This window comes from Chinchilla lanigera, unplaced genomic scaffold (genome assembly GCF_000276665.1).
Source record: "Chinchilla lanigera isolate Chin_1 unplaced genomic scaffold, ChiLan1.0 scaffold00147, whole genome shotgun sequence".
Taxonomy (NCBI): Eukaryota; Metazoa; Chordata; class Mammalia; order Rodentia; family Chinchillidae; genus Chinchilla; species Chinchilla lanigera.
The window spans coordinates 2899440-2924597 of NW_004955548.1; the positions used below are offsets into that span (position 1 = coordinate 2899440).

General features: G+C 35.8%; 1 protein-coding gene and 1 pseudogene across 5 annotated transcripts in view; one reads left to right on the forward strand and one right to left on the reverse strand.

Moving 5' to 3' along the window:
• Positions 1-4346: 4346 nt before the first annotated feature.
• Positions 4347-5034, reverse strand: LOC106147375 (annotated as a pseudogene).
• A 490-nt stretch (positions 5035-5524) lies between these two features.
• LOC102006614 (PWWP domain-containing protein MUM1L1) overlaps positions 5525-25158 on the forward strand; it is a 46993-nt gene continuing 27359 nt past the window's right edge. For 2 of the 5 annotated variants that reach the window (XM_005412014.2, XM_005412016.2), the window contains exon 1: positions 22160-22265. The gene's annotated coding sequence lies outside the window, so the exon portion shown is untranslated. Of the gene's footprint in view, positions 5621-17441; positions 17460-22157; positions 22266-25158 lie in introns of those variants that run through there. The other 3 variants (XM_013508513.1, XM_013508514.1, XM_005412015.1) reach the window with 3 other exon arrangements.

Below are 25158 nucleotides of genomic sequence, written 5' to 3' on the forward strand. Positions count from 1 at the left end.
TCCATTCCTTCCTTTCCCCATCTGATCCTCCCCCGAGTTCCCCTTTCCATTTGAGTATTTTTTTCCTATTTCATTTTGATCCATCTTTATACTTTCAGTTTCTCACACTAGAGAAACAATGCAATATTTATACATATATGTTCAATTTATTTCACCTAAGGGTGGTCTCATGGTGCATCCATTTACCTCAAAAATCTCAAGTTTATCCTTTTTATGTTTGAGTAGTAGTCCATTACATTAAAAAAACCTCATCTTCTTTGTACATTCCTTAATCAACTTGCATGTGGACTGTTTCCAAGATTAAGCTATTACAGACTTTACTGGTACAAACATGGTTGTACATACGTTGCTATGGTATGACATTTTTAATTCTTTTGGCAAGATACCAAGAAGGAGAATAGCTGGGTAAAGTGGAGCTTCTAGTTTTAGGTTTTTGAGGAATCTTCACACTGATTTCTACAGTAGTTACACCAGTTTATACTCCCAGCAAGAATGAAGAAGAGTTCCTTTTTTCCTCACAGTCCATACAGCATTTATTATTGGTTGGTTACTTAATAATAGTCATTCTTTCTGGAGAGAAATGGAATCTCAATGTTGGTTTAATTTGTAGCTTTCCAATGACTAGTGATATTAAACGTGTATTCATATATTCATTTGTCATTTGTATTTCTTCCTCTGAGAAGTGTATATTCATCTCAGATATCCATTTTTGGATTGGGTCTTTAAATGTAGAGGGTATGATAGTCTCTAGCTATTTAGACTTTTGTCTAAGAAGCAGTTGGCAAAGGTATTTTTCCACTCAGTGGGTTGTATCTCCACTCTATTGACGATTTTTTGTGCTGTTCAGAAGCTTTCCAATAAGATGAGATCGCAGTTGTGGATTATTTGTAACATTTTGCTTGCAATCAGAGATTGTTTTTACCAGTTTTTTAAAGTCTATTTTGCACATAAATAAATCTTTACATCTATAAACAACATGGCAGCATACAAATGTTAGGTGGCAGAAAATCTGGAAGTCATAAATTAGTTTAAAGAATAATGTACCTATCCTTACATTTGTATAGACACCATCATTTCTAACATTTCTTCATCGATACTTATTACCCTTCATTTTTTGTTAGATTTAATCAGCTGTGTTCACCAACTAACAGACCAGAAATGGAAAGCAACTGCGGAAATGGAAAGTGTTATATACATTACCAGAGTCAAGAGAGGCAATGGGGTGTCAGTACTCATTTGATGGGAAGCAAGGTCTGATTCTGGGTCTGCTTCAGTTATGTGTGACTCAGTCAAGTCACAACCCCTTTGAGCATCAGTTTCCTGAGGCTATATGTGCTTGTGATTGGGGAGACTAGCTAGGGTGTCTCTAGGGTCTCTTCTAGCACTAAATTCTGATTCTATAATAAATGGGCACAGAAGAGTGGACCGGAAAATGAAGGGTGGTGGTCACAGATCAGCATTTTAAGTTACAACTATTTTCCTCCTAGCTTATTGACATATTTTCATATTTTAAAACACCTACATTAACTTCTTACTTTACATTTGAACTTCAGTTTCTAATAACATAATTTTCAGTTTTATGTCATAGAGTTCCCAAAACCTTCAGGTGTCTCTTTGTATTCCTTAATCCTGACACAATTGCATCAAGCAAACTGTTTTATTATAGAAAACAGGCATTTTGTCCCCTAAGTAAATTTTTCATAGACAGATTGGGTATTTTTTAAATCAAAGTTAAAAATATAAAACAAAAGTTTTTCAAAGGAACAAGTATCAGTTGCTGGCGTATATTTATTACGGTGGTTATAAACCTGAAACAAACCTATTTTAAACTAAGCACCAATAAATAGTGCAGGGATTTTTCTTCAACTTAGAAAGAAATTTTTAAGAGGGCCAGGGATACAGCTCGATGGAACAGTGCCTGCCTGGCAAGCATGAGCTCCTGAGTTCGAGTCCCAGTCCCAAAATAAATAAATAAATAAATAAACAGACAAACATCTTTTTAAAAAGTTTTTTAAACTTAGAAAACTTAGTTTGTTAAACTAACTTATTTCATTCTGTGTCATGCACTGCAAATCTAGGACCCTGAGTGCAAGGTTGAAATCAAAGGAAATATTTCTTTTTGGGGGTCAAATCATGTAACCTGAAGAAATGGAAAATAATTCATATGAAGTCATGAAACATTAATGTTTATGCACATACACGAAACCTTTAAAAAAAAACCTCTTACTAACATGGATGGAGATAAATGAAGTCCTCTCAGATTAAAAAGTTTTAAAGCTAGATTTTCAGGTATAAGATTCTTAACTGAAGGGAATTTTTATCATGAATTTTACAGCTTTGCTGTAATTTGGTATAATCTGGTCATTTCTTTTGTGCTTTAACTAAAATTATCCTTGATTTAGATGCCAGTATACATGCACCTTTTTAAAACAGGCATTTCTTGCCAGGATCTCACTCCTTGTTAAGTACAATGTTCCTTTCCTTGCATTCCTGAAATCTGATCTTCTTTAGTATGTGGTACACTCATACACCTCATTTATTTTTGGTAGTTTAAAATTCTTTTCATTTCTTTGCCCTCCCATAGTAAAATGAAAAGAAGGGAGGGATATGTCAAACATCTTTGTGATCTACATGGATCCATAGCGTACACCTAAATCAATAAATCGCTTATTAACTTTTAGCTTTACTTTGGATTTTGGCAATACTGAGGACACTAATTCGGGTTTTATTGTTATGAGGATTCACCATAAAATCCCCCACCGTTTTTAAAGAAAAATGCAATTATAATTTTAAAAATGGGGGTTTTTAGGTATGAAAGAGCAAAAAGTATTTTTCTGGGTATTTTATCAAAGCCTACTGTAAGTTTAATTGGCAGAGATTAAATTTTAAACTTTACTAGGAGAATACTTGCTTCCTATAAACTCACTATATTTTTCTTTCACGATGTTAAACTGAAAATGTCTAAATGTACAAAGCACTCCACTGTAGTTTGTGGAAGGATAATTTGCAGAAGTTCAATTTAAGTACTGTTTCCAAAATAATTATTCCTTCTGGGGCTGGGGATTTAGCTCAGCGGCACAGTGCCCGCCTGGCAAGCACAAGGTTGTGAGTTTGATTCCTGGTGCTAGGAAAAAAAAACCAAAAAAAAAAAAAACCTAAAAAAAAAATAAATAAATAAAACAAAAGTAATTATTCCTTCTTTTTCCAAACATTAGAACCTGAGACTCAGAAGAGGTCATAATAAAGTCTTATCCAGTCAAATTAAAACGTAAAATTTTTAAACTAGTAATGTATTTTTGAGGCCAGTTTTTTTTTTTTTTTTTTTTTTTTTTTTGAGACAGGGTCTCACTATATATCCTACACTGGCTTTTGAATTCTCTAAATTGTCCAGGCTGGTTTGAACTTGCATTCCTCTCACTTCTTTTTATTTTTATTATTATTATTTTGGTACTGGGAATTGAACCCAGGGCCTCAAGCTTACCAGGCAGGTGCTGTGCTGCTGAGCTACATCCCCAGCCCATTCTTCTCACCTAAGTCTCCCAGATATTGGGATTACAGGCCTGTGCCACTACATTTGACTTTAGTTATCTTTTTATAAAAACTTTTCAACTCCATTCATTCATTCATTCATTCATTTGTTTTTGGTATTTTCGCCAAGCTGGCCCTGAAATCTTGCTCTCAAGCAATCCTCCTCCCTCAGCCTGCCAAGTAACTGGGACTATAGGTGCATGCCATCATACCCAGTTTAGTTCTTACTTTAAACTTAATTTTTGTCTCAATTTCTTTTATTTATTTATTTTTGTCCTTTTAGAGACAGGGTCTCACTATGCAGTTCAGGCTGGTCTTGAGCTCACTTTGTAGCCCAGGCTGGTCTCAAACTTGCAAAGATCCTCCTGCCTCAGCCTCCCGAGTGCTGGGATTACAGGCTTGCACCACCACGCCTGGCTTTGAGGCCTCTTAGCAGTTACCAAATGCTACTTACATACATTCAATATGCAGCTTACTGGCATGATTTCAAAGTTTAATAAAAACGAGAAACTGCAGATATAAGATTAGAAGATCCACAAATTGCATCACATTAAACACAAAGGCAGTGTGGTCCTTGTAGGAGAAATCAAGCCAGTACCCCCTGGTAGAAATGTGCTATAAAATTGTGTCACATTGAAGCATCAGTGTTTGCAGCCGATTATCTGTGCCCGACATATTTCCTTGGAGTATATGATCTATCAGGACTAAGTTTCTTAATCCAAAATACCTGACTGAATTTCGGTACATCTAGAAAGCAGCTGAAAGGGTTTCTCTAATAGTCCTGACAGATCAGAAAATGGACTGAGAAATCTGGCTCTTTACCCAAGGATGTACAGTTCTACTTCAGTCATCAGCTCATAAAAGAGAAAGACACGAAATAATAAAAACCTCCCTTCACGCATGATCCCACACACACTAAACAAAATTGCCATATACAAAATAGCAGAATTTTAACAGTGCATTAGAAAACTCAGGACTTCAAACCTGTTCTGCACAGCGAATGCTTCTCTCTGAGGATGAAGATCACTGTAAACAACTCTCATGAGGTCATGCTGACGCAAAGCAGCTTCTGTCAAAACCAGGGACCCAATAGTTGAGGGCTGATGATAAACTGAAGGCTTGGATAAGGAAGGGATAGGGAAAGACAAAACCTTATTGCTTCCATCTTTGTCAGCAATTTCCAAATTGCAAATTCCTAACAGAAGTGCTTCAATGCAACCATTACTCTATCTCGGCTAACTGCTGCAAATTAACCCGCATCAAGTCTGGCAAGAACTGCAGTGTGAACCGCTTAAGTCGAACCTCAGAACTACGATAGAGTTCAAACAGCTGATGGCAGACAGGCTAGAGGAGCTCATTATTCCAATCTTGAATAACCTCAGACAGGGCTTGTACAATTGTCTTTTTCTGGTGTAATGTTGCTGCATAATTGGTGATCTAAGTGTCAGGTAATGCCTTGAGTTCTGATAACCATTCTTCCACAACAGCACGTTCAGATCCCAGCATCTTCTTCTACCTTCTATCTGTCCGTCTCTGTTTAAGATCAGTTTTCTAAAGGAAGAGTTGGCACAGGACTGCGGCAGAGTTCAAGAGAAGAATTCATTTGTTGAGAGTTAAATATCTTCCAGCTCTTTCTCAAATCTGAATTTAGAAAACAGAGACAAGCCGGGTGTGATGCTGCATGCCTGTATCCCAGCACTTGGGAGGCTGAGGCAGGAGGATCCTTGCAAGTTCGAGACCAGCCTGGGCTACAAAGTGAGCTCAAGGCAGGCCTGAACTGCATAGCGAGACCCAACCGCAGCGCAACATCCGGGCCTCTGGTTGGCTGCGCCCTGCGCTCAACAATAGCCACGCTCATTGGCTGCAGCTTCCTTTGGCCCGCCTCTAGGCTCACCCAAGGACTCCGGCTGCACCAGAAAAACACGTCTTCCCGGTCCTTTTGTTCTCCTCAAGGACGTTTCTCTCAGTAAATACTGCGGAAGCCCCTGTGTGGGCAAAATACGAACTCCCCGTCTCCCTCGAGTTATCTCCACCTGCTTGAGAATCTTTGAGCCAGAACCGGAACACCAAAAGTCACCGCTGCTTTTCTGTGGTAAGACAATCGGCATTTTGTACAGTCTTTGCTTACACCTATGTCCTTAAGAGTTCTAGCTATTCTTTCCCCCACCAAATTTATTGTTTCTGTTTTCGTATTTAGATCATTGATCCATTGTGATTTTAGTTTAGTATATGGTGAGTGACGGGTCTCATTTCAGTTGTCAGCGTGTGGGAAGGTAATTTTTCACCACCCTTTATGAAAGAGGCTATCTTTCTTCTACTGAAGGTGTTTGGCCCCTTTGTCAAAGAAAAGGTGGCTGAGTGTGTTTGGAGTTGTTTCTGTGTCTGTTAATTTGTTTCATTGATCCTCAGGTCTTTTTTGCCAGTACCATACTGTTTTATCAGGATAGCTTTGTAGTATAACTTCAAGACAGGAATTGTGATGCCTCCTGCCTCACCTTTGTTGCCCAGAAGCAATTTTGCTATTCTAGTCTCTTCAAGTTGCAAATAAATTTTAGGATTGTTTTCTCTAACTCTGTGAGATATGCTATTGGTATTTTCATTGAGATTACATTAAACCTGTATAACAATTTTGGGGGTATGGCCATAACCAAGATTTTGGTTCTTGGTACTCAAAAGCAGGGGGGGCGCAGCTGGGGACTTAGCTCAATGGCACAGCACCTGCCTGGCAAGCCCGAGGTCATGAGTTCAATTCCAGGTACCAGAAAAAAGTGCCACCCCCACAGAAAAAAGCAGGGGATATCTTTCCATTTTCTGATATACTTTTGATCTCCTTTTCCAGAGTACTGTTGTGTTCAATGTAAAGATCTTTTACTTTCTTTGTTAGATTGATTCCAAAGTAGTTCTTTTTTAATGCTGTTTAAAAAAATGTGATTTCTCTAATTTCTCTCTCAGTGAGTTTGTTATTTGTGTACAGGAATGCTACTGATTTTTGAGTGTTGAGTTTATATCCAGCTATGTGATGGACTAATGTTTCCAGAACTGTATTGAATAGGAGTGATGGTAGTGGACATCCTTTGAAGTAAAATGTTGGCTGTTGGTTTGTTATAGGTAGCTTTATTCAGCTTAAGATAAAGACCATCTATTAAAATTTTCAGTGGGGTTTTATCATGAATAGATCTTGGACTTTGTCAAATGATTCTTTTGCATCTATTGAGATGATCATATGATATTTTTCCATTGGCTTTGTTGATACAGTGTAGTATATTTATTGATTTTTGTAATTTACTGAGTTTTGAATTGTCCCTGCATGCCTGGGATGATTCCCACTTTGTTCTGCTATCGAATGTTTTTTTTGTTTTGTTTTATTTTGTTTTGTTTTGTTTTGTTTTGTTTTGTTTGTCTTTTTGAGACAGAGACTCGCTATGCAGTTCAGGCCGGCCTTGAGCTCACTTTGTAGCCCAGGCTGGTCTTGAACTTGCAAGGATCCTCCTGCCTCAGCCTCCTGAGTGCTGGGATTATAGGTGTGTGTTGCCACACCCAGCTTATACTGTTCTTGTTGATTTGCTGCATTCTGTTTACCAGTATCTTATTGAGGACTTTTGTGTCTATCTTCATTAGAGAGATTGCCCTGTAGTTTTCTTTTTTGGTTGGGTCCTTCTCTGGTTTTGGTATTAGGATAATACTTGCTTCTAGGAATGACATTGGGAATATTTGATCCCTTTCAATTTCATTAGATTTTGAGGAGGTATGGCATTGGATCATCTCTAAATTTCTTGAATAATTTAGCAGTGAATCTATCAGCACCTCATTTTTATTAGTTCGTAAACTTAATTGTATCTTCAATTTCATTCATATGGTGTAACTCAGAATCTTTATATTATTTTGATTTAGCCTGGAACCTTCATACGTTTCTTGGAATCTGACCATTTCTTCTGTTTTCCCTCTTATCAGAGGAAAGTTTCTTGAAGTAGGTGTTGATGATCTTCTGAATTTCTACAGGTTCCTTTGTGACTTCACACTTTCAGTCTTAATTGCGTGCATTTGAGTCTTTTCTTTCCCTTTTTGATACGGTTGGCTAAGGGTTTATCAATTTTATTTCTTCTTGTAAAGAACAACTCTGATTCACTAATTATTTGTATTCTTTTCTTAGTTTTGAATGCATTAATTTCTGCTCTGATCTTTCAAATCTCCTCCCCCATACTAGCATTCGGCTTGACTTTTACTTCTTTTTCTAGAAGGCTGAGATTTAACTTAGGTTATTTATCTGAGCTTGCCCTATTTTTCTTTTGTAGGAATTCACCAATATAAGTTTCTTTCATAGGACTGCTTTTATTGTCTCCATTATTTCTAGTATTTTTATTGGCATTATAATTTAATTATAGAAATGTTCTGCTTACTTAATTTCATCTGTGACTTATTGCTTGTTCCATTGGGGATTATTTTTTCCCATACTTTTATGTGGCTTTTATGATTTCTTTTGCCTTGTATTTCTAATTTCATTGCATTATGAACTCCTAATATGCATGGAATAAGTTCAACTCCTTTGCACTTACTTAAGCACATTCTATGAGCTAGTATGTGGTCTGTTTTGAAGAAATTTCCATGTGCAGCTGAGTAGAATATGCATTCTGTTGTTCTCAGGTGGAACAGTGTAGTTTCTCCTGAGTCCATTTATTCACAAATTTGGTTCAGCTCTGATATTTCTTGTTGATTTTTTCTCTAGAAAATCTGTCTCTTTGTGACAGTGGGATATTGTGTTAGTGTCTATTTGATTTTTCCTGTCAGTTAATATTTGTTTTATATACTTGGATACACACATATTTAGTACATATAAGATTCTCATCTCTTCATTTTGAATTTTTCCCTTAACAAGTATGTAGTGACCTTCTTTGTCTGTTTTGATTAGTACTGGCTTGAAGATCACTTTCTCTGCAAATGGAATAACTACACTTGCTTTTTTCTAGGTTCTTGTTGCATGAAGTATTGGTTTCCATCCTTTGGCTTTCCTTTGATGAATTTGTCTCTGAGTTAAATGTGTTTTTCTGTACAGCATATTATTGTGTCTTTTTTTAATCCATTCTGGTCATCTGTTTCTTCTTTTTGGTGCATTGAGTAGGGTATGTCAATTTCGGTTAGAGGGTGATTACTTTCAGGACTTGAAATACTTCACTACAAGTTCACCTTGACTTAACAGTTTATCTTGAGAAGTCTGCTGTGATTCTGATGGGCTTGCATTTATATATGATTTGTACCCTTTTTCTAACAACTTTTAATATTCTGTTCTTGCTAGGCATGGTGCCTGTAATTCCAGCTCTTGAGAGACTGAGGCAGGAGGATTGCCATAAAGATGAGGCCAGCCTGTGCTACATAATGAGTTCAAGGCGAGCCTGAATTACAGAGCAAAACTCTCACTCAAAAAAAAAAAAAAAAAAAAAAACAAAGAGAAAAATATTCTGTTTTGGAAGAATCTTGATTATTATATGCCTTTGTGTAGATTTATTTCAGTTATGGCTAATTGGAGTTTTTATTTGAATGTCAAATTCTTTCTCCATTCTTGAGAAGTTTTTCCACCATACTTCTGTGAACAGATATTTTATGTTTGCCCTGTCTCCTGCTTTCTCACTCATTCCTATCAGTCTTGTGTTGTTCCTCTTTGCATCATTCTGCAGTGGTTGGTTGATTTTTCATTTTTAAGAAATCTTACTATTTGTAAGAAATCTTCTCTTTTCATGATTGCTACCCACAATCCTGTCTTGCTAACTGCAATCTTGTCTTCTAAATCTGATAGTTTGTCCTCATCCTGGTTTCATAGGCTGTATATACTTTCAATGAAATTTTTAATATCCTGGCTATCTGTTTGAATCTGTTTCATAGGTTCCATTTCTTTTAGTTGTTGGACATCATTCCATCTTTTTCCTAAATTCCTCTGTTTTTAATGTGTCTAGATTCAGTGAGCAATTCATTAGTTTTGATTAAAATCTCAATATCTAAGAGATTATGTCTGATCTGATTTTCTCTGTACCCTCATTCATCTGATATGTTTTTACTTTTTTTATATCTCTTTTTTTTCCTTTTTGAGACAGGGTCTCACCATGCAGCTCAGGCTGGCCTTAAACTCACAGTGATCCTATTACCTCAACATCCCAAGTGCTGGATTCCAGGCATGTGCCACCACGCTCAGCTCTGTTTTGTTTTTTGGGTTTTTTTTTTTTTTTTTTTTACTTCAGCTACCATTTCAGAAGGTTCAGATGGGTCGCTTCTGGTTTCCTGTATCTTGTTATTCCCTGGGCTTGTGCTTCCTGGGCTGGTAGGCTGGTGCTGCATTTTGTTTCTACACCTTGTCATTTTCTGCTTTTTAATTTTAATGTGTTTTCTGTTTGATGCATGTAAATGTCTTTTGGTAGATATCTTTATCTCTAATATCAAAGTTTCCTTAGGAAAGGTCTATTCCTCAGAGATATCTTCTAGATGTAATTGGCTCTTGTTCTTTGTGTCTGCCCAAAAAGTCTACCTTCCCAACTTATTAAGGATAATTTGCCATCTGGCTCAGCACCTAGTCCTTTGTTACTGGACTATGGTGATTGTTATGACCCCAGATAATCACAGTGCTGTCATATTAGGGAGGAAAACTGACTTTATCATGTATGACATCCTGGCTAATATAGTACAATTAGGAATAAAAATAGCATGAAGCACAGGCTAGAAACTGGCAAACTTTGGTAACTATTATTTTGGTATATTTAACTGTAGGAGAAAGACCTACAGTTATATAATCAAATCCAATGTAAACCAGAAATTTGTATGCAGTGAGTTTCTCCTTAGTGGAGGATTTAAGTGGGATAGGAACAAAACAGAAAGATAAATGAAGAGAAATAGAGTAGAAGTAATGTTAAAGGACAAAAGATGATCGATCACCCAATTTAGGAAATTAGAACTAGCACAGGAGAGAAAGAATGAAGAAGAATACCAAAACAAATCAGAAATACTAGTAACAACATTCACTCAAACTAATTTAAAAAGTCAAGGAAGACAATTGAGGAAAGAGAGAAAAAAATGAACAAAACAAAATGAACAATAAAAGTAAAAATCTAAAAAAACAAAAAAAAAAGAATAGAAAGAAAGAAAGAAAATTTTTCTGGTGTCCAGCTTCCTGTGGTAGTGTTTAAGTCCGAGGCAAAAACTATGCTAAGTAACCTTGCCAAGTCTGCAGTAGGATTAGTACTTGGCGCAGGGCCAATCTAGGCCTCTAAATATGGGGCTTGGGCTCGCTCCTTCATCCAGGAGTTTTCTGGATGTCTTTCAGTGTCTTGCCCACATTTCCTTACCCTGTTTCTCTCTAGCTTGTTCTCGCAGTTGCTATGGTGCCCTCAGATAGAGACAGCCTGAGGCTGTTCCCAGTTTTATGTACAGCTGGCCCCTCCTGGCCATTGTACACCCTCCTCTGTTCCAGTCTAGCCAGTATTTCTCTCTCCTTTCACACTGCTGGTCACTGTTCGCTGGTCACAGGGCATGGGGAGTGCTGTTGGCTGAAGCACTGCCCCTGCTTCCACATGATGTCAAACCGAGGCTGCTTGGTCCTATTTCTCTGTCCTCTAGTAGAGTGAATGCTGACTTTCCACTCATTGCCCTGCTGTGGCCCTAGGATGTTTAAATCCCACATTTTCATCCCTCTCTTATGCAACTGGTTGCAGGACAGAAGGAATGGTGCTATTCCACTTAGCACTTTCACTGCCCTGTTGTCACTAGAGGTTCCAGTTAGCCACTATGACCCATCATAAGAAAAAAAAAAAACACTGGCTGCCCATCAGGGAAGGAGGAGCTTCCTGACTTGCCCCTTTGTGTTCCAGACAAATTTGTTGCCAGAGTGCAGTGTCCTCTGGAGGGAGACCAAAAAGGTGAAGAGCTTATATTCTATATCTGTCCTGTCTGGCTTGAATTTGCCACACAACTATTGTCCAGCAGTTCTTTTGGAAATGTCTCCAGAATAGCAGTTCCCACTCTGTACATAGGTGGCAGTCCCATGGGCCATCCAGCCCTGTGTGCTGCTTCACCATTTTATAAATTCGTGTCTGTGTTTCGTTTGATTTACAAGTCTTTTCAGATTGATGTTGCCATCAGGATGTATGTTCCCTGTATTCATTTTTCTGTGCTTTTAGTTTATTTTCTCTGAGTAGCACCAAAGTCGTTCCTCCTCTTTTCAGTGGTGTTAAATCCTCAGAAGAATTTTTTTTTTTTTTTTTTTTTGTTTTTGTATTTTTGAGACAGGGTCTCGCTATGCAATTCAGGCTGGCCTTGAGCTCACTTTGTAGCCCAGGCTGGTCTCAAACTCACAGTGATCCTCCTGCCTCAGCCTCCCGAGTGCTGGGGTTACAGGCATGTGCCACCATGCCTGGCCCTCAGTAATCTTGAATTAGATGTCATTTTGCATTTGTCAAAAATTAGTTTTCAAACAGATCCAATGTCATCTAGGGTTTCTTCTTATGGCAGTAACAAATGGAAGTGGATGCTAGCTTATATTTTTGAAGGCTGTACTCTGTGGAGTAGATTAGCAAACACTTGAGTCTTCAACAGTCCACCCCAAGCAGTGTTACATTGTCTCTGATTGCCTTGATCTCTTTCCTTGAATTAGATTCTTGATAAATGTGTGTACACACTGACATATGCTTCCAAAACAAACATGTTTCATTGACACTAAATATTTATCCTGGCAAATATTTCTCACTCTCAATATTCTGTGTGGGTCTTCCTTAACAGCTTTATCATCTTCAGTACTGGCACTTTCTGCTTCACTGCTGACTTTTAGAGTATGGATAATTTTAATTCATTTTGAAGCACTGGGACTACCTACAATAAAACATAAGCAATTCTGTAGGTGAATGATGGCTGTCACATTCTTTTAGCATATCAAAGAACATCAACCTTAGCTTGAATTATCAGTAGGTTAAGTGATACACACTTCTGCATCTGACCTTTCATACATGTGAATCTACTTATGCAATTTTCCCACATCATCAATTGCCCCAGCTCTTTTGTTTGTAATGTCTGTGGATTTAACCCATGTCAGTGATTTCACTGCATCAGTGATTCTCTGAGGATTTAAGGTAGTTGAGATTGTTGATTGAAAGGGTCTTTATATATGATTGACATTACTAGTTTTCTGCTTCCGTGCTAGGTAATTATCTTGAATTTCTTCTTGAAAGTAAATGCCTTTATCTTTTTCTCACAAGAAGTAGGAGATGCAATGCAATGTAGGAAACTTAATGTAGTGAAAAAATATCTTTAAAAAATGTGAAACAGTACACTATAGAGTACTGGTTGTTTACCCTTGTGATCCTGTAGCTGACCAGGAGCAGTAATTGATTGTTGCTGCCAACATCATCAAGGAGTACTATACCACTTATCATTAGTGTGGGAAAAAGTAAAAATTCAAAGTTTTAAGTAAGGCTTTTAGTGAAACGTATCACTTTCACAACATTATAACCTGAACCATCATAAATGAGGGGTTGTCTAAATATAACTTACATTTTTGCATTTTCTGTAAGCATATATAATTATTTTACATAAAACTATTGACAATAAAGATATTGTAGGGGCTGGAGATATAGTTCAGTGGCATAAGTGTCTGCCTGGCAAGCGCAAGGTCTAGAGTTCAATTCCCGGTACCAAACAAACAAAAAAAAAGCCCACGAAAGTTGTAGTACCAGTGTATCTGTTTTCAGGTTTGTTTCTATCCTCCTTTATTATAGGTAATAGAAGCCCATAGACTACTTTTCCCAGACTTCCATGTCAATTCTGTATCTATTAGTTTATGTTAATGAGAGTCATGCGTAGGAGGTTGGAAAGTGGAAGAAAGAGAAGCTGTACAATTATTTCTTTCCTTCTCCATTTCTTCTTCTGCAATGCTTCTTGCAACTGTGACAGCAGCAGTTGGGAGTTGGGCTCCTCAGTGGCAATGAGGTCTCCTGTGTTCCAGCTCAAGTAGAAAACTGCTAGCTGTGGTGATAAATTAAAGATGCTCTGGCAGCGTAGCATCAGGGTGCTCTTGTCTGACTCTAAAAAGGCAATAAGAGTTCTAGCAGCCTTGGTATGTTTTCATTCCCCTAGCTTCAGGAAGCTCATAAACTTTTGGTCTGATGAAAGTGGCAGATTATGAGCATATAGGCATCTATATCAACGTTGCCCTCACAAACATGAATGCTGACATATAAATAAAAATACTGAGAAAATATTGTACTTCTGGTGTTACAGTGGTACTCCTGCATTGCTTTTAACACTATATTTCATCTATGAGGTTTTCTATATGTGATCTTCATTCTTTGCTTTTCATTCTCTGCATTTCTCAGTGACAGGGTTCCTTATCTGACATAAAGCATTCCTTTGCTGATTCTTTTTTTCTTCTCTTCTACTTTGTACTTACTCTCGTATCCTCAAGTATTTCCCATTCAAAACAAGTGTTAAAATAACCTGAATTTTTAGAAGGAAAAGACTGGATCATCAAAGGTGAGAGCTATTAGGAATCCAAAACTAGAAGAGCCTTATAAAATGCATTGATTCAGGAGAGAAGCAGAAATTAAAAACAGACCTAAAGAAAATTTTTAAGGAATTATTCAGAAGTGTAGAGAATCCATGTGAGATTTCTAGTGTATGTACATCAGTGAGCTGCATGCATCTTCAGGTACTCTGTGGCTCATTTGGGTCTCACTTTCCCTTCTTCTCATTCTTGCAATGTCTCTGTTAGTTGCTTGCTGCATACGTAGTTAGATTGGTACTAAACATGTACTTATTGCGATTTTGTTTATATAGGTTCATATGAAGTACTATTGGTCCTCTTGTACTTCTTTTCAAGTAATTTCATGGAAAATGTCATGTATTTTTAAATGAAGCAAATTACTTCTATCAACTCTAGAGATAGGTATTAAGTTTAGTCACACATTAAAGATAAGAAAGTTGAAATACAGAAAAGTTAAGAAACTGACCTAAGATGAAACAGTTCATGGTCGATTTGGCATATAAAGTCATATCAGATTGTTTGTGATATTGAGAATATCAAACAGATATATATGTAATTGCGTGGGCATATCCTTCTTAGCAAATTATAAAAACTAAACTGTAGTGCTTGTCTTATATATTCTCACTAGAAAATAGTGATGACCTCTATTCAGAGTAGATACAGGAGAAATTCTGATCCAGCCTGATCCTTGTTTTATGGGTCTCCCAAGGAATAGTATGGTTTCTTTTTGTTTACAATATCCCAATATTGGTCACATTAGGTCCTACTCTTTGCTTACCAATTCCAAGAAGACCTATCTCACATTGCTTGTGACTCCAGCACATGGCATCAGCTAGTGATTTTTATTTCTTTATTTGATAAATACCTATGTACTTTAGGAAGTTGCTGTAGTTGAACTTCAGCAACCTTACTTACATTTAAAATAATGCTAGTATAACACCCTAAGAAATCTAACTTACAGTATAATTAGCAATCTAATTGTAGCATTACCACTGCAATATGGAAGTTTTAGTATTGACTCAGGAGCACAAAACTGTGAAATGTAACAAACTCAAACATGTATCTCTGTAGGGCCATGCGTCAGCAGATTTTCTGTGGGAGCTAATCTCTCTTCACTGGGAACACTTTCCCCTTCTCCCTCTGTTTCGACATAATTGACCAGTGATTCCTAGGCCATAATTGACCAGGCCATTTTTGGCCATAGAAGTGTACCTTTCTCAGTATCCAAGAGTTCAACTGCGTCAGTTCTTCCCTTGCTCCTGTACCTAAAGTTTGCTGACATTCAGGCAGTGTGCCTTCTTATGGTAATACCGTTTGTTTATAAACAGTGATGGATATTTATGGAGGCCTGGGACTTGGGGGTTGTTATCTGCTTTGTATGACCCCTGATAAAATTTTGTTATAGACAAATTTATCTCTAGCACGTGTCAAACTTTATTAACTCTCCAGAATGGAAACCACTAACATAACAAAAATATTTAGAATATTGTCTCAGATCAGAAAGGGAGCTGAAATGGTGTGATTAGAAATTTGGAGGCTGGGAATGCTTACCTAAACACAGTAATGAAGAAAAATTTCCTTTCACATAGTCTTAAACACATAATGTTCCTGCCAGCTGTTACAAAAGAAGATTGTGACAGGACAGAACGTGCTATCAGTTAGAAGATTAAAAACAGAACATTGAACTAATAAATGTTAAGAATATATCTGCTTGAGATTAAGTTTTTATCCTGCAGAAACAGTACATAATAGAAGCATAGAGAAAGCAAGAAACAAAATCAATAAACACTGGAAACAGAGCCAAACACGAGATTTTTTTTTAGGTGGAAAACAAAATCTCAGAACAGTTTGCCCCTTTCTTAATTTGATGACATTATTTGGTTTTTCTTTGACCATCTCTTTTTTTGGTCCCCCTTCCAGAAAAGCAATAATCATTTCACTTTAAACTTTTTTTCTATTACTTTATAAAACAAAAAAAGTTTTGGACCATAGAATATCTATTACAGTTTCCTGGGAATTTTTTTAGACATTCTTATCAAGCAGAGTTCTTGTGCCTTGGTTGCCTTGTCAATTAGGTTTAAGTGATTTTTACCTTTACATATGTCGTTTCTGTTAGAATTATAGTTACAAATTTGATTTATGGTAAACTACTCTAATGTTTTGATGATTCTTGCTAACTCTAGAAATAGGTATTATGATAGTCACATTTCAACATGAGAAAACTGAGGTCCATGGCTGATAAGGAGCTTATTTTTGATTATACAACTAGAGGGCTATCCTAACCCCCAACTTTGAGAGGGCAAGTGTTCATCAGTCCTTTATAACGCACTGTTGAAAAGGAACTGCCATCACTTATTATTAAAAGCAGACAAATCCTCCAAGTTTCTGCAGAAAAGAACTGTGAAAGGAAAGCATTACTGAAAGAAAGGGCTAATTCCTCCAGTTTTCCCAACCAGAATTATGTTTGCACACTTGTACCCAGCCTGCAGGGTATGGCTGGGCTCAAAACCAGTACTGCTTTCTTACTGCTTTCTCTGGTTCTATTCATTGTTAACATTTTAAAAATGAACTTTACCATATAGTAAGGAAGAAAAAATACGAATGGTTATTTAAACTACAAACAGCATAAACATCATGATACTCCCAAAGAAAAAGTTGCTAATGTTAAGATTTTTAACCTAATGACATTTTAGTTACCGGGAACTGGTACAGTTTGACACATTCCCTGCTGGTTCTCTTTACGCCTTGTTCTTAACAGGGCTGTTTCCCCCAAATCCATTTTTGTGCCTGTTTTTTTTTTTTGTACCGGGAATCAAACTCAGGACCTTGCACTTTTCTGCCTATTTGTAAATGTAAGTGAAAATAATTTCCTATTTCAATTCAGAAAAAGATTATATAACTAATAAATGGCAGAGCTGGGAAAGAAGTTGCTAACTGCAACACTGCATGGCATTTTGAAAATAGGAAATATATAACCACCCTGTACGCCTCCGTAGCAACATAAAAGGCTGAACAGTGGGCTTAATGAAAAACCTCTTGTATATTTAGAGTCCTCATCTTTGAATTATTATTCCCTTGAAAAATTCGTATTTACAGTCTTTTTACATTAAATTTCTTAATATAAATATAGGGAATTTTGTATGTTGCTGGATTCTGATGAGTTGTACCACCTGTGATATCTATAGAATTAAATCTATTACATCTTAAAATTTGATAATATGAGCTACATCACAAAATCTATCTTGGTTTTTGGATAACTTGAATTTCAAACCACTTAAAAAGTGTAATTTCCTTGTTATTCTGTCATTTTCAGAATTAGAGTTTTAAAAGGATGCAAAAGTTTGAAAAGGATAAAAAGGAAGACTTCACAGTGTAAAATCAGAATACTGAATACTAAAAACAATACCTAAAATATTCCAAGGTAAATAATCACTATTAGATTTTTCTCATTCTTTTCTTTCAGTCCTCCTTTAGTCTCATATAACTAATTTTTGTTGCATTTGACTTGAGATTAGTAGCTGACCTTTGGAAGTTCTCTGCTTCTGGACTGAAACAGCCTGGGAAATTTTGAATCTCAGGTCCTTTATTTAATCCATTTCATTGTGGAATATTTTGTAGAAGTTTATTGTATAAGACTAACTGTTTTTAGACGTTTATTCCATAATACACAATCTTTATGAGAGGTACCCTTAAATTCAGTGTGGGGTGGGGAATACAACACTGACAGGCTTTAGTTAATCTTTTAAGAGTGACTAAATATATCAAAATGAAGGAGCATCACTTTCCTCTTGAATATAATATAACCATATGCACCTAACCATGACCCTTGTTAAGGACTTGGACTGTAATTATCATAAGTAATTGTAAGAACATGTTATAAATTTGACTAGCAAATCTCTAAGGCTTTTAAAATCTTTCATAATATGTACCCACACTCATTAGAAAACAAGGAATAATGACCAAGGAATGAATTCTTTTCTATTTCATATAAATTCACTACATAATATTATAATAACTATTATCAATGATAATAACATAAGAAACATAGACCTCTGTGGTGTGTATCACAACATCAGGGTGAGGGGGCCTCAGGACAGGAGCAGGGAGTGAAAGTCCTCGGGTGTAACTCCATACAGCAGGAGGGGTGAAGTAGAACGGACGCTGTAAAGTTAAAAATGCGAATTGAACGGAACACAAGACCCATAGGTCAGTGTGAACCTGAGTGTGTATGCGGCAGTCTGTTTAAGTGACTGCCGTGTGGGACCTGTTCTGTTGGTGAGAGGGTTAGTGGGCGTGACTATGCCCGGGCTGGGTGGGCAGGGACACCCATGTCAGGCCCCTGGGCTGAAGGAATGAATTGTTATACATGTATTTAATAAGTGTTACTGTGCTTTCCAGCTATTTGGAAACGTTCACTTTTAAAATGTTAATGATGTAAGTGGAACGAAAAAAAGCACTTTTGGTTTAAAGAAAGCGTACTGGTTCTGTGCCTAGCCATAACCTGACGGCTGGGTACAAGTGTGAATAAGCACAAGCTGTTACCCACCCTAAAAATATTCAGTCACCGAAATGTAGTTATTTCAATAGCCCTTTAGCTATACAAAGTTAATCTAAGAAAAGATGATTTTCTTCTTGAATTGACAATTTTTCCACAACCCATTACCTGTAAAAAGATAATTCTTCTGGTACTGTGGATTTAATAATAAAATATAAAGCACATCAAATACACTTAAGTGTGTTTTTCATGCTTTCTTTTATAATTTGGGGGAGAACACCTTATGTATTACTTTGTAGCCATCTCAAAAAAGATGATTTGGAGTGAGAGATACCTTTATAATTCTATTTAAATTTAAGACCAGAATAAAAGGTAAAAGAGGTTGCTAAGGGGAACTGGCTGCTCAAGTAAAATTCAAACATATGTATCTCAGAGCAAGAAATAATGTTTCCCATGGCTATCTCATTAACTATAGCGACAAAATAATATTAAAATAAATATAGTAGAATGAAACACACTGAATAAGCCCCATAGCTTTCACTGAAATGAAGTCTCTGAGCAAAACGAAGCAGCATAAAAGGACATAAGTTAACTCTTGTGCATTCACAGTCTACATACAGTTAAAACCTTAAAAGTTTTCCTGTCTTGGTGGAATAAATGAGAAATAAATAATAAGTTTACGTGATTTCATTATGAGAACAGATTGTATATTCTAAGGTCATCCTTTATTTTACATATTTAACCTGATCCTTCCCATTCTTCCCAAAATGCTATTTAAATTATTGTACAATTATATTTGTATTAAAATATATAGCCTCCTGTAAGTATATGGACTCATGTAAGTACATGTTAGTGAAAGGCTTATACTTGACCTTTAAAATATAATTAGCCTCCTAATGTATTAGAAGATGGTACATATACATTGTTAATATTATTTTAATTTGTTCTTTAGAAACATCTTTATATATGTTAGAATCCAACTAAAGATTGTCACACTGTCAGTTAATATGCCTGATGCTTTGCGTTTATGGATTCTGATTTTCTTAGGGATTTTCCAGATGCCCCAAAATGTTGCACTCATTACTTCCAAGATCTTCAAGTGAAAAAGAATCTAGAAATAAAATTAAGGTTAACATGAAAGAAAACCAATAATTGTTGGCGCTAAAATTTTGACTTTAAAATATTAGAGTGCAAGTGGAATGTCCATATACCCACATAGTTTGCAGCATTGTCTGAAATTTATAAGAACCAAGCCTTTTTTAAAAATATGCCTTATTATAATTCAGTTTCTCATTTAATAAGAGTAGTGTCAGATTCTCTAAGTAATGAAATCAGAATATAAGAAATTTAATAAATTCAAATTACTTCATCTTTCTATGGGAAGATAATCCCAAACCATGCAAATCAGAAGTAAAGGCAAATGGGAAGGCTGTGTGGGCTTTAAGACCTATATTTCCACATACTTAATTATCCTGACTCAAGTTTTAATATTTTCCCCCAGTAGTTAATTTTTATAAAGTATACATTCGATTAAGTAATAATTTGTCATGTGCATTTAAAACCAAATTTATATTTAGAAGTTGCTAAAATAAACAAAAATTTAAAAATTGAATTCTGAACATTTACTTCCTATGCCTCACTGGATTGTTTAATATATGCTGTCCAGTAACAATAGCTTTCAAGGATATGATTGTTCTATGTTAATTCAGACATTCCATTCTTCTACCTATAAGCCCTAAATGGTTTTCTATTGACTTCCCTAATGCTCAGCTTTAGCTAATAATGCTAAAACTTTCCTTGAAATCCTGGTTTCAATGCATGCACATGCCATCATCATATGAATTTTTTAGTTGCTCCTCATCTTTACTAACATTTGTATTTTTAGTATTTTATACCTTGATGGGTTTATGATCACTGGTTTGTAAAGCATTTTCCTGCTAAAGAAAACAAAAAGGATATCAACAAAAATAAAAGCAACTCCTCAGAGATTCAGTTTAGTCTAAATAGCAGTGTTTCTCAAGGTCTTGTAAATTTTTTGAAACAATGCTTATCAGTTATCTGTTCCTGCAGCTGCTATCTCTCAGTGAACTATGTTTTACATTCTTGATACACACTAGCAGTAGTTTGATAGTTTTGCACAGATTCCCATGAACAGAAACTGTTCTTACAGAATTGCAGAATTGATTTGGAACTTTCTGTTTTAAAATTATAGCAGAGCTCTTGAAAGAAACTGCTGTTAAAAGTAATACAAATGTACAAGTGGGAGTACTTCGAACTAAAAAGTTTCTTCACAACAAAGGAAACAGTAAAATGAAAGGACAATCCAAAGACAAGAAAAAACATTTGCAAACCAGATATTTGCAAGGGACTAATGGGCAAAATAAATGGGAATTAATAAAATTCAGTAGCAAAACGCAAACCTATTTTAAAATGGAGAAAGGTGTTCAACATCAGTAATCATCAGGGAAATGTAAATCAAAACTACATTGGAATATCACCTCATATTTCTTATGATATCTATTATCTAAAAGTCAAAGCATAACAAATGTCGACAAGGTTGTAGAGGAAAGGGAACGCTTCTATGTGTTTGGTGGGAATATAAATTGATACACCCATTTTAGAAAACAGCGTGAAGGTTCCTTAAAAACCTAAAAATGAAATTTCCATATGATCCAGCAATCCCACTTCTGAGTACATATTCAAAGAAAACAATAACACTGTCTCAAAGAGGTATCTGCAACTCATGTTCATTGCATTACTATTCACAGTAGCCGAGAGATGGAAAGTCCTGTCTGTCTAGTGAAGAAAATGTAGACAGTGCTTCCTTCGTGGGGAAGTAAATATCAGGAGGAACACGAATTAGTGAATTGCTGCTTATGTTTTTTTGTCCCTTTCTCCACTCTGTTGTTCATTTTCTTATTGTTAAAATGTAGAAGCTACCTTAGGGATGTTTCTGTTTCATCACTTGCACTGAAAAGCACTTCTACATTTATGGGTGTTCTCTCACCTTGGTTTATCAGAATCCTATTATTGATACAGTTTTTTTTCCCATTTCTGTAAAAAATAATTTCCTTAGAAATTAACAAAGGAAGGAAGTATAAGAAGCTTGAGCAGAAGGAAAGACATTTTGTGTGAGGTTCCAGTTCACAATTGTAAAGAATTACTTCTACCTCAGATTAAATACTAATTCATTGAGATTTCAATCAAGATACTTAGCATGGTTTGTTTGTTTGTTTGGGGTTTTTTTTTCTTTCTTTTTCGGTAGAGCTTGAGCAATTAATCTTGAATTTACCAGAAATAAATTACAAGAGAGGGCGGAACAAAAAGTAAGAAATATTTCAGCTGCTTTTTTTTATTATATGAAGAAGAGGTTTTACTCCTCTTTTTAATTTATTTTTACAAAAAATCCCTCACCCTAGGGCTTTGAATGAAAATTCAGCAGATGCATCTTGCTGTTAACCTTCAAGATTCTAAAAGTAACATTTCTTTCTTTAACCTTACTTTGGTTTAACTTGGTTACTCTTCTCCCTAAGGAAGTCCTCCCACGTTCCCCTATCAGAGAGAGGGGGCGGAATATCCTTTAAAAGCTTGGACGCTTGTTAGGCTTGGCCAGTTTGCAGGGAAGCGCTGTGTTACAGTCTACAGAGGCTTCAGCTGAAGAGAAGCGTAGCGGTAAGGGGCTGTCATCGAAATGAGTTATTTTCAGAGACTGCTAGAGGATTTGGTGTAAAGGTGAGAAGAAACTGCTGTTTTGGAGTAATGGAAACAGAGTGTAGTTTGTGCATTTCGTTTCTGTGAGGGAATTAATACCTGGATCTTTTAGTCCTCCAGATACCACAGTGGTGGAAAATGGTGATCCGGTTCCACCAGGGGGAGGGTTTCATGAGGTTTCAAAAGCTAGCTTTGGAATAGGGCATTTTATTTTTCAGTCAAAAGGCAGTAATGGCTGGGTTAAATAAATCTTTCTTATTTTGAAAATAGTGATATGTTAATACTAAATGAAAAAGTGTTAAGCATATTATTTTTATATTTGCATTTGTTGATTGTGCTTCTAACAAAGCTATTTGTTTTGGTAGAGTATATATAATAATCTGAAGTATTGTATAATTATGCAGTTTCATCTACCTCTAAGAATTAAGAATTTGGTTATTTTTCAGGGAATACTCAATGTTTAAAATGAATTGCTTGTCTAATGATGTGCAAAAGGTGATTCTTAAATCTGTCAAGAGAATGGTATGTTCCCTTTTGTACTATAATAAAAATAAAGGACATTTCTTTTTTTTTTTTTTTTTTTTTTGGTTTTTGGTTTTTCTCCGGTACCGGGAACCGAACTCACGACCTTGCGCTTGCCAGGCAAGCGCTTTTGCCGCTGAGCTAAATCCCCAGCCCCAAGGACATTTCTTAATATAAAAAACTATGTCTAGTAATAAAGGTTTCTAGAAGTAAAAACACCAAGGAGAAAAAGGACAAATTTTCTACTTTCTTCTGTAAGTCACTGAGCATCTATATTAACATAAAAATAACTGAAATGAGAATTTTAAATTGTGAGGGGGAGCTACCTTTTCCAAAATAGTGTAACATACATAAACATAGAGATGTTCAAATATGCTGGTGAATCACTAATTTCAAATGATCTAGTCAAATCTGTATATGTGGTGAAGAAAATCAAAGTATTAGGCTCAAGTATAAGTAATAAAAGACTCACGAGTTTGAGGAATGATAATATGTTGGAGTCTGTGTACTTTTAAGATTCTTTCAGAAACAATGGCGCTAAAAAGGGAGTCGTTTATTTTGTTACAGACACTTGAACAGATACACACATTCCATTGTCTTTAGCTGAAGTTGGATTTTTTTGTGGATTTAAGAAGCTGGTTACTTGGTTGCTTGTGCTTTTCTAGCAATCAATATAGGCTACAGTCCACACATTGGTCAAGTAGAAGATATTTGTCTATACTCCAGAGAAAACAAATACTAGAATAGTTACATAGACAGCAACCTACAATATTGAATACTATTTAGCCGTAAGAAGAATGAACTCCAAATTCAAAAAAAATCTAAAACATAATCTAAAAATAAGCAAATTGTCAGATGACTGACATCATGCAATGCCGTTTTTTACAAAAAAGGATGCGTGTGCATTGCTATATGCAAGAGAAATGCAGAAATATACGTGCTACTTTTTAAATTGCAAATGTCTGTGAGGTTGGAGAGACAGAAAATTTAGACCTGCTATGTATTACGTATCTCCATTTTAAAATAACAAAGTTGGATTATTCTCATTATGAGAAAATGAGATAAAATAAAATTTAGAAAATGAGATAAAATAAAATAAAATTTAGAAATATTTAAAAAAATTGTAAAGTAGTTCACAAAAGATGATATGAAAATATTTTTTAATGTGTACAAATGATCAAATATATTATTTTAAGAGAAAATATGTAGTGCAAACTATAATATTTCAACATTTATTGAGATTTGATTTTGTCATTGGAAATTCAAAAGCGGAAGTGAGACTTACATTATACATGAGAGATATTATAATTACAAACATTAAAATGGGGACGTTATGATCCTGGTTTTTTGTGTGTAGCACACCCACACCACTCTTGAGCTGATAACGAAAAATTCTGTAAGTCTGACAAGGCCACTACTGTCTTGCTGACTCTAGTTCTCACAGTACCTCTGCGAAGGATTTGAGTGTTTGTAGTTCTGATTTTGATCACAAGATGGCGCTAGTCAGGTTTTATAAATTTTCTCCAGGCGACCATTTGTTATAAAGTGGACAAAGCCATGAAATGTATTTTGTATTAGCCTACTGTGAGACAGCATGTAGAGTGAGATTGAAAAACCTCTTTAAAAAATTGAACATTTAGAATAGAAAAAACTCCAAATGAGGACTGATGGGAGGATTCACATGCAGACTATTAAAAGCTACGTAGACTTTGGCTTACAGAAACTACAAAGCAAATTTTACTTTTCTCCTTTCATTTATCCACCTAATAATGTTCCTGAGAAAGATGATTTCAACATGAACCAAATAACATAAATGAGTCCCATAGAGCATTTTATAAGAGTGTGAGGGAAAATAAACATAACATCTATATCACAGGTGAGATTCCACTTCATCCATTCCAATTTTTCAGAATGACATGCCTGCTAGGTCTTCATGAGGAAATTTCTTCACCATTTTTTATTCAGTTGATTTGATTCCTTATTTTTCTACAGCCTAGATTAATATTCAGAAGTCTATGAGACCTGGTTGTCTGCTTCTTATACCAGGCGAGCCCCAGCAAGGGATTGCAGCCACAGAAATGCCCAGCAGGATCAAGGCCACGCTGGACAATGGTCAGAATGAGAATCAGGATAGCTGGATCTCAGGGCCAGGACCACTGCAATACGTGTGACAGAGGGTAACACATGAAACATTGAACATTAAAAACATGTTGAAATCTTAAAGAATAATTAACCTTGCTTCTTTTTTGGTAGCTATAGTATTTTAAATTAAAAACCATATTTATATTAATAACATGTTCATTTGGAAGATTTGGGTACAATTCAAGTTGTCCCATGACCTGTAGTTACAGCATTTGTTTTTTTGTTTTTTTTTTTTTTTTTGGTTTTTCTC